Here is an 11,118-nt window from a genome sequence, read left to right as displayed (position 1 = left end):
CGTTGGATGTGTGAAGAGATTGATGTGTCAACTAAGGAGATGGCATTCAATATTGTGTATATGATGTAAAAACTAAGCATTGCAATACAACATATGCATTATATGAGTAATATAACCCTGCCAAGTTTGAGCATACACCTCAGGGGGATAATAGGACTGGTCATCTGCCTCTGAATCCTCCTCTGAAGAGCTATCTGTAACCAGCAAGATATCTGCTTCAGCAGGTAGCATTGTCTGCTCTGAAGACCTTGTTTTCACTCCAGATTTCTCCATCACCAATTCAAATGGCTGATGCACAGGAAGAGCAGTTGAATATACAAACATTGTCGACAAAAGCAATGAGAAATACAAAAAAAGGACGGCATGATATAATTCACATATATGACGCTTGCCTAAACAGCATGGCATTGCATAATTCACATACATAATGCCTTGCAACAAGATAACATTGCATAATTCACATATATAATGTCTTGCAACAAGATGGCATTGCATAATTCACATATATGGTAATTAGACACTAAACAGGTGGCATTCACACAAAGCATGTCTAAACTAAGCAAATGACATAGCAATGCAAGATACCATACGCACGATATGAGCAACATAACCCTGCCAAGTTAGGGCATGCACCTCGGGGGGGGGGATATGACTGGTCATCTGTCTCTGAATCCTCCTCTGAGGAGCTATCGGTAACCAGCAAGACATGCGCTTCGTCAGATAGCATTGTCTGCTCTGAAGACCTTGTTTCCACTCCAGATTTTTCCATGACCGTGCCGAATGGCTGATGCACAGGAAGAGTAATTGAATGTACTAAAATTGTTGACAAATTTAACACGTAATAAAAAATGATGGCATGATATAATTCACATATAAGATGACTGGCTAACCAGGGTGGCATTGCAAAATTCACATATATGATGCCTGGCTAGACAAGATGGCATTGCATGATTCACATATACGATAAAGAAACTAAACAGATGGCATTGACACAAAGCATGTCTAAACTAAGCAGATGACATCTTTAATGTATACAGTAAGCAATGCAAGGCACCATATGCATGATATTACCAACATCAGCATGCCAAGTTAGAGCGAAGACCTCATGGGGTAAATAGGAGTGGTCTTCTCCTTCTGAATCCCCCTGACATAACAGTTATCTTCCTCTTGATTACGATCCGAAATGGGTGGAGGGGGGCTGCCTTTGCGCCCACCATGGAACGACGTCTGCATGAAATTTTATTGCCACGCAAGGCTCGTCTCTTTTGCTCTACATGATCAGTTCCATTGTGTACAATAACTGGCATGCATAGGAATAAAACATAGTGAGATTATGTAAGGAGTGCATGCACAAATCCAGAGTGATGGTAGCAAACTATGGATAGACCCAAAACCAATGATAGCAGGCAGATAATAGCTTTAGTTAAAAAATACAGATAATGGCTCCTTTAATGTTTGTTTGCACCCAACATGAAACTCATAGTAGACACCGGAGATTAACCAGATAGTAGACAGATAGTACTGATTGCTGCCCCAATATGTACCCCACAACCATTTAAAAACTCAAGTTTCAGCATTAGTTTGGACCTGACTCGGAGTCTAATAGGTGAACACGACGATAATGTAGCATGTCATCATATTAAGCGACGCATAACGTAAGCAGACACGGAAGAGTGCGACCTCTCTTGCGACCCGTGTAGTCCTCAAGGTCATCTGCTCAGTTGATGATGGTAATGCAGTTGCCGTGGCTGCCGGCGGCGGGGAAGAAGATCTGAGGCGGCGAAAGACAGTCTGGAGAGCGGATCCCTGCTGTGGTGAACCCTTCCGTCGATTGGAGCAGCTGAGCTGGGGTGGAACACAGCGCCGCAGGAGCAGGACAAACCACACAAGGTTTTCTTTGACACATATCTGTAACAGAAGTAATTGAGTAAGGGCTTGTTTGAATTTGAGGATTCTAACAATGCAGGGATAGGGAAATAGACAGGAATAGGATAGGAATGCACGTGCAAAACAGAGAATTTAAAAACACAGGATTTCTGCCAATCTGGGTGTTTGATTCACAACAATTGGAAGATCACAGGATGCAAAAAAGCATGGTGAGATTAAGTCAAACCACAAGAAAATGTACGGTTATAATGCCATTATGCTACTATCTCTTAGTCTTGTGCTTGATGAATAGGAATATGAAAAGGAGGAGAAGTGGAAATTAGAATTCCTACGGTTTTTCTTTCAAGGAGACACTAAAGGAACAAATCCTACAGTTTTCCTTTGCTCCATTCCTTTGCACCAAATTCATGAAAAGTAGTACCATAGGAAACTTTCCAATTCCGATGTTTTTCATTCACTTTTCCTTTCAAGCACTGGCGATTCTAGTAGGCAGGCTTGAGCAAGGAAAATCCTACACTAAAAAAATGTTTTTGTGCTACTTCTATTACTTTGGACCCAGGCCACTGCCATACTAGCTCAACTCCCAGGCCCATCGACAAATGCACAGCTCAAACGCGCAGGAGATAAATAATGATGGCGTTCAAGAGAGTCCATCACGGATAGCTAAGTTGCCTGGTACCTCACTGCTTGTCATATAGTAGGATAAAATAATCGTATTTCCCGTTACTACGAGTGCTCAGTGGACAATATATATAACATGTAGAGTAAAAAAGAGATGCAACAAGTGTACAACCTCTTTGGCGAAGCCATGTCGATCTCAGCGTGATTGGGTTGGCCGGTGAGGATGCTCCGGCTGACTTGGCTGTCAGAGCAGGGGGAGAAGATCTTAGGCGTCTGGAGATGGAGCCCAAGGTACTGCTCCGCTGTGATGGAGGGTTTCATCGTTGGAGCAGCTCTGGTGAGTTGTACAACGCCGAGGCTGAAGCAGGACAAGAGAGACAATGTTAACCTGAGTGGAATTCAAATAGCATCTCCAATAGATGACGTAAAATACATAACCACAAAGTGCTAGATGTAAAATACATCAGCCGCTCATCTCTGAACTTAACTGTCGAAACTGAATTTAACTGTCGAAATTGAACTTGACTGTCAAAACTGAACTTAACTGTAGAAACTGAATTTTGCTGTTGAAACTGAACGCACTAGCAAGGTGAGGCTAACATGTCGGTCGACTGACTTTTTCATCTCTGGTCAGTCGATTTTGCAGCCGGTGATACGAAATCAAGGGCCTGCGGTTCATCTTCAACCTCCACCCCCCTGAGCCGCCAGCCACCACCGGCCAAACAGCAGCCCCCCGCCGCCCCGCCCGCCCTGAAAACACTCCCCACCACCGGTCCGCCGCCGCCCCGACCATCCCTCTAGGCCCCCCCCTTGTGCCGAGCTTTTTCTCCGGCGATCCCCACGCCACCGCCCCGCCAACGCCCCGCCAACGCCAGCGACCACCGCCCCCATCCTGAACCCTAAGATATATAGTGGGGTACCTCTCCGGCGAGCCCCCCTTCCCGCTGCGGCTGGTTCTTTCTTCACCCCGGCGACATCGGAGTGAAGTGTAGCTAAATCGGAGCAGCATCGCAAGCAAGAGCAAGAGTGAGAGCAGCAGTGCGAGCAAGAGCAATAGCAAGAGCAGACCAGGCAGGGGACTGAGAGCAAGAGCAGAGCAGCAGCGCGAGCGAGAGCTAAAGCAGCAGCAGGTCCTACTGATGTGGACGTCGCCGCCGAGGGAGCGACGCCGTGGAGGAAGTGGCCGGCGACGCCCGTGGATGGAGCCGCGCCGTGTCGGCTCGGGACCGAGCGCCGGCAGCATCGTGAGATCGAATCAAGAAGAAAATGCGGCGATTAGTGTACAACCTCTTTGGTGGCGCCGATTAGGCCGCAGCTTCATCCGAGGAAACGGTGATGATGATGCTCTTCAGAGATGAGGTGGTAGGTGAAGACGGCGGTGTGGGAATGGTGGTGGCATGAAAGACGAGGGGAACGTCGGGGCAGCTCCTTGGAGGTGGAGGACGGGGTGGCTGAACCGGCAGGACGATGAGATCGACGACGGATCCTCATCCGGTACGGTGGATGAGGGACGTCGAGGTGTTGCTGTGGACGACGTCGTCGGGGAAGAGGCTCCGGCTGGGTGGCGGACGGAGCAGGGTGTGGGGTTTCGTCGCGGGTTTTCGCGGCCTCGGTGTACGAATGGGTGGGCGGATGGGATGGCAGTGGGGAACCATGGCTTAGAGACGCGCTTGTCCGAAATGTGGGGTAAGTTACGAAAGTACCCCCACCGATTTGAGGCGGTTCTTTCGGTTCAGGGGTACCACGGGCATTTCGCGTGTCGGGATTTCACAGGAGGTGGGAGTTTTCGCGCGCGTTGTAATTTCGGAATAGCAAGGCGCGGGTTGAGATGGAGGGAGTTGTCGGAGCACAACGAGACAAAGATATATCTTAAATATTTCGGGCTAACAAGGCGCGGGTTGAAGAGGCGGGAGTTTCGCAGCACGATAGACAGAGACGCTAGCTTGAATTTTCGGCATAACAAGGCGCGGCTTGAAATTTCGGAAGAACAAGCTTAACGTGTACCCAAAAAAAGACAATTTGCACCTCAACACGCACAACACACACAAACACCATTTAGACTAGAGTAAGGTACACGTGCATTGCACGCATGAGATTTGGCAACCAAATTATGAATAAATACCACATTATAGCATGCAAGCTTTGAGTCATATATGCATGATGTAGATGTTCGTTTAATTCTTATAGTTCATTTCATTCAAAATCATCTAGTTTTTATAAGAAAGCTAATCTATTTTAAGATTCATGGAATTGTGCGTCGTAAGACATAAAGTAAAAACAAATAATGGCAAATCATGTAGAAAAACATTTGGGCAATTCTGATACGGAAGATTCTAGAACAAATAAGAAGTGCTTGTGTTTTGATGTTTGTGCATTATGCTTAAGTTCAACCATGGAGTCTTCTAGATTATACATGTGGCGAAATCTGGTGGAATCTAGATGATATCCAACGGCCAGTAGTGCTCAAATTTGCCATCTTTGGACCATCGGATTCGCCTCATCCAACGACCATCTTTCAAAGTTAAAGTTACCCGCACACAATATAAAAATATATAAAATATAATATATATAGGGGTATAGATATAGATATGTGATGCAAAAGCCGCCCATCATCTCCAATTAGAATAGTGTGTCCATGCACGGATGCGACGTGGCCAAATGATGTCTGCCATCGGTATCTCAAATTCAAATCAGTCTGACCTTGTTCAATGTGTATACATTACAACATGCTCGTTTCCAAACCACACCGCGCAGATCTCCGTTATATTCATGCATGCATGGGTTTCAAACATCAGGATCTCTTATTCAAATATTTGAATTCAACTTTACATTGATTATGACCTCACCTATTCTTTTACACCCACACAGTAGTCTTCTCTTTATAATTGTACCACTAACTTTCTCTCGTGCATGCATGCACACACACTACCAGTCGGCATTATCCATCGCACGCATGCAATCTTTTTCTTCAGGTCGGTCTCCCATGAAGGCACACACCCACACACATCCCCCTCTCCATCATATCGGGCATTCTTTATCTCTCACACGTGCATGCGCAACGATCGATGTTCCTCTATGTATGTGTGTATATAGCTAGGTCTTTCATAGTTTTCCACACAAACCGATCAATCGATATATCCAGTGAGGTCTCACCCTCTTTCCCACGTCCACATCGATCAATCTATACCTCTCTATATAGGATTAACATATATAGCTAATACACCCACATTAATTATATATCCAAATCCCCCTCTCATCATCCATGCCTTCCGCTTCATCTCTCAGACGCGTGCACAATGGCGAAGACAGGGGGCAGTAAGGGCCCTGCCCCCTCCCCCCTAACATCACTATATATCGAGGCTAATATGAATGTGATCATTAGACAATTGCTGCTAAAAATGGTTTAAGTTCATGAATTGACCCTCCTCGTAAAGGATTAGCAATGCTTGGCCCCCTAGCTCATTTATTTTTCATGGCTCCGCCACTGCGCGCAACAGCGCACGTGTTCGCCCCCTCTCTCTAAATATCGATCTCGCACTTGTGCATTCCTTCATAGTCTCCCTCCACTCGGCCCCTCGCACCATCTTCTAGCCCCCACCGGATTTTGCCACATGTACAATCTAGCAGACTCCATGGTTGAACTTAAGCATAATGCACAAACCTCAAAACAACAGTGGTTCTCTTTTGTTCTAGAATCTTCCGTATCATAACTGCCCAAACTTTTTTCTAGTTGAATTGCCATTATTTGTTTTTACTTTATGCTTTACAACGCACAATTCCATGAATCATAAAATAGATTAAGGGCTTCTTTGATTCAAAGGATTCTCAAAGGAATTTTGGAGGATTCTAATCATTAGGAATTTTTCCTATCTTGGTTGTTTGATTCGTAGGATTGTAAACCATAGGAATTTTTCCATATGATTCATTTGCACTAGATTTCATAGGAAACATCCCATCCACTCAAACCTCTTTGAAAGAATTCTGCGTTTTTTCTATGCACAATCAAACACTCGTACAATCCTGTAGGATTCAAGACGACATTCCACTATAATCCCATGTTTTTCCTATTCCCGCGTTCTTAGCTTTTTTATAAAAACTAATTGATTTTGAATGAGATGAACTATAAGAATTAAACGAAGGGCTACATCAGGCATATATGACTCAGAGCTTACATGCTATAGTGTGGTATTTATTCATAATTTGGTTGCAAAATCTGATGCGTGCAATGCACGTGTACCTTACTAGTACTTCGAGTATGTGCAAAACACGTAAATTAGAATACCAATGGCACGCTACACAGTGTCTCTCTTACAGTTCATGAAGCCACGTGGCACATGTGGAGGCGTTGTCGCGACCTCCTTGCGTGGATTGATCACAGTGACGTGCTGCTGGTTCCAGAAGAATGTACTCGTCCTCCCTGAGCCATACTGGCGGTACATGCACGAAGCGAAGATGTGCACGCACGCCACGCACGCACTCATTCCCTCGCACGCACACGCGGGTACACGGGCGGACGCAATTTTGTACCAAGATCCACCCCATGTGATAATTTGACGCGTGTAAAGTCGTTCACTTCATTGATGGTCAATTAATACAGCGCATGCAAATTGAGTGGACGTGAGGGCGGAAGAAAGACATTATTACTCCACTGCGCGCATGCGAGTAGTTAAATCGTGGGTTGCTAGTAGTACTTCCATTGGTCTCCTTCGTATTTTGTGCCAATTTTTGACAGTAACATAATATTTACGCATTTGAGCAGTGTAGTACTTGAAATTTATGTTCCGCTAAACTCATCGGGAGCCGTTTCGGGCCTCGAAACCAAAACCATCAATTAATCTTTACCTTGTTCCCATCACATTCGAAAGCCTGCTCACACCTACTAGTACGTACCAAACCTGAACGTGTTCCCACTATGCAGGTATTAGTACTAGTGCTAGTACTTAGGTTATAAAAAGGGGAACTACCTAACCGAAAATTACTCTACCTTTCCTCCTCATAAGTGCTTCTTCTTCGTCCGTCGTTGCCATGGCCGGTGAGCAGAGCTCTAGGTCGAGAACTACTCGTAACAAGGGAGCGGCAACCAAGGCTGCGGAAAAAAAAGAGAGGGCTCGCCGCCACGCAGAGACCTCGAAAGATCTCTCACGGGCAGGCGATGGCTCCCAGGAGCGCCCTAGCCGCGGAGGCGAACATGCCGAGCCGGGCGGAGCTGGAGTCGTTATCCCTCGACGGCATGCCCGATCAGCTCAATAAGCACCTCAATAAGCAGAAGGAGTTCATCCAAGGCTTGATGGAGTTGCTGAAGGAGAGCCTCGACGACATGCCCGCTGAGCTCAATCAGCAGGGGGAGTTGACCGCCGGCTTGGTGATGCTGCTGAAGAAGAGCATTGCCTCGGAGAAGAAGGCGACCGGCGAAATCCTGCGACTTCAGGAGGACAAGGAAGCTCTGCCACGAGATCGACCTGTTGAAGGAGAAGAACGCCGGCTGGAAGAAGCTGCATGAGAATAGTAGTTCCTCGATGAAGATGCTGCAGGCCCTCGTCATGGAACAGAAGGAGGAGTTGGCGAAGCTCCGCATCGAGCACCCGGCTGCTGTCAAGGTACGTAATGCGGCCGTGGAACAGATGATGAAGGCTCGCGTCGAGAAATCCCGCGTCATGGACAGAATGAAGAAGATGGCGGAGGAGACGCGCAAGGAGATGGAGGTCGTGGAGGCGATGAAGAAGCAGTTACGACTCCGCGGCGAATTAGATCATTTGGGGTGATAATCTTCCTTCTTCTTTTGCTCCTGTGTTTCATCTTTTGCTTCGGGTGTTTCGCCGCACGTGTCACGTTCTCTGCGAGGCATGAATAGAACAATGGTTTTTTTGAGGGAATGAATAGAACAATGCTAACAATGAGATGACTAGCAAATTAGATCATTTTTATCGCCATATGGCACTGGGCTGCCGTGTTTCGTGCTCCTCCGTCGCAGTACTACTCCAGTGGAAAACTTGAGTATACCGCACGGTTCTTTGCTCCTCCTCGATCAGGTCATCGGCGCATTTATACGAGCAGTCAAATCACAAGGCCCCGCCTTCCAGCAGTAATGAGCCGTCAAATCACAAAGGCCCTCGCCTCTCGTGAAACCGACCAAGCTAGACTGCCCCGCCCTCTAGCCTTTTAAAAAATGTATACTTTTGTACAGCAGTAGTATCGATGGATTGCGCCATGGAGCAAAACTTGAAATTAAAAAAAAGGTGGTACATATAGAGAGCGCTCGTCGCCAAATTATGCATATAGTACTATTAAAAAGGCTAGTCACAATAATGGTGTCCAGCACAACCCACCCCTCAAATAAAACTAAGAGGGTGCTTGGATACGTTTTAGTCCCATGACTAAAAGTAGTGGGACTAAAACATGCTAGCCTCACCCATGCTTGGATCCAAATACTAAAAAGGCTAAAATCAAGTTAATGAGCATTTATTATCCTCCAAACCCTCCAATCCAGAACTCGCCTGTGTTAAAGGAGAGGAGTTAAATGAGTAGAGAGAGGACTAATCCACATTTTAGTAGGGGTACCCCTGACTAAAATTTTTTTAGTCTCAAGACTAGTTTTAGCCCCTCTTTAGTCAGGGGTGCTTGGAACTTTAGCCTCTTAAAGAGACTATTTTTAGTCAGACTAAAATAAGTCCCTTGGATCCAAGCACCCTCTAAGCATCCTGGAATTCTTTGACAAAACTAAGCACCCTGAAATTCTTTGACAACTAAACTGCTGGCTATATGATGTTGGCCATATATATTGTACGTATATAATGTGAAGAAACGAGTGGTAGTACTATACCAACTAAAAGATGAAATGTAAGAAATACTAGTATGTACGTACTGAAGAGTTAAAGTAACGAGAAGAAACATAACATAGTTCTGCTGGGGGCTCAGCACAACACACCCCTCAAATTAAATTAAGCACACCTGAAATTAAACTTTGCAACTATTCCGGTAGACACTGCATTAGAACCACCATGAGCAACGACACTGCCACCTTACTCGGAGTCCTCGTCCACGTCCTCGACTTCGTCCTTGTCCCTCTTCCTCTTGGCCGATACTTCTTTGCTTGAACCGCACACTTGGCTGTTGCTCTTCATCCAACCCTTGTAGATATTGAAGCAAAGGTAGCCATCCATTGCAGCGTAGTGGATGTGGTCTATATCTAGTACATTCCGCTGCCATGCATGACGATGAAACGTGTATGGAGGTTTCTCCAGTTTACCGTACGAAGGATGAACCATGGCTCCTGCCAGGGTCAGCATTGAAGGCTGACGAGAGGACACCAGCCGATTCTTCTGGAGGTCGAAGGTGTTGCCTACAACGAGGCCTATCCGACGCAGGACTTCTTTGTCGTTACCAAAGTCTACAGTAACGAATTTGACTAGGTTGCTCGGAGGAAGTCCTTAAAATCCTGGCACTCAACGTCGGCATGGCATATGTGGTAGACCAAGCATAAGTCATGCACGCAAACCTGGATCACGGCGGGCTTCTTCCTCTCTTCGTCCTTTAGATCCTTCTCTGTCCCAGGACTGTGGTGTACTCAACATCTAGCCCAGCGACCCACTCATCATCTGAGTCTTCGAACATGCGTCTGAAGCGAGAAAGGCATCCTTTCACCGTCGCGGAAGAACGGGTGTAGATGACGTCGAACTCATCGCCGGTGATGGTTCTAACCTTGTACTCACCGCCGATCATGGAGATTTGGGACGCCATGGATTTGGGAGGAGGGTTAGGATTAGTGGAACTGCCGTAATGTGAATGGACGGGACGACTAGGAGCGAACCGCCGTAGTATTGAAGGACGTGCGGGGACGAGTAGGAGCGAACTGCCAGCGTGCGAACGGCAGGGTAGTGGCTTTCCATTCTCCCATGATCACGGGGCCCCACCTGTCCAGCAGTAACTCGCTGTCAAATCACACAGCCCTACGTTTGCAGCAGCCTACTCCCTCGTCTTCTCGCGTCTCTGTCGAACCGACTAGGCGGAACTGCCCCGCCGCCTACCGCGCAGGAAAAGCCCCGCCCTCGACTTTTAAATAGTATACAGTATACTAATTTTGTATCCATGGATTGCGCCTGCGCCATGGAGCAAAGCGTCTAGAAAACGGCGGTACACATGTACGGAGTATACAGCACGCCCGTCGCGTTCGCGTCGCACCCCAGACGGTCGGTCGGTCTGGCACGCTGCTCTCCGAATGGAACGCGCGTCATATTGCGTTTGCACACACATGTGGGACGCAATTGAGAACCGACCATAGGCACACTCCCCGGCCCCGCAAGTCGGGTGACTTAATAGAAGAGGGAGACGAGCGATAGTACTAGAGAAGTGTTGTACTACGTTGGTGCCTGGACGATCCCTGCAAGACACGGAAGATCAGTTCGTCCATGCATGTGACCAGACTCCAGCAGACACGCCTGGATTGGCTATCGTCTACATATCGTGCAGGCTGTGTTGTACATGGCTGTAGTTGTGGTGAGAAATCTAAAAAAAGGTTTCTTGTCATCTTGCAAAATTAGGTGTCATGTGCTTCGGATCACTGCGAGGGTTAAACAGCGACAACTGAGTTGGGCTAGTCATTGGGGGCACATG

Source organism: Triticum urartu, chromosome 6 (assembly GCF_003073215.2).
Source record: "Triticum urartu cultivar G1812 chromosome 6, Tu2.1, whole genome shotgun sequence".
Taxonomy (NCBI): domain Eukaryota; kingdom Viridiplantae; phylum Streptophyta; class Magnoliopsida; order Poales; family Poaceae; genus Triticum; species Triticum urartu.
The sequence above is the reverse complement of the archived record's forward strand: the minus strand, read 5'-3'. Positions refer to the sequence as shown.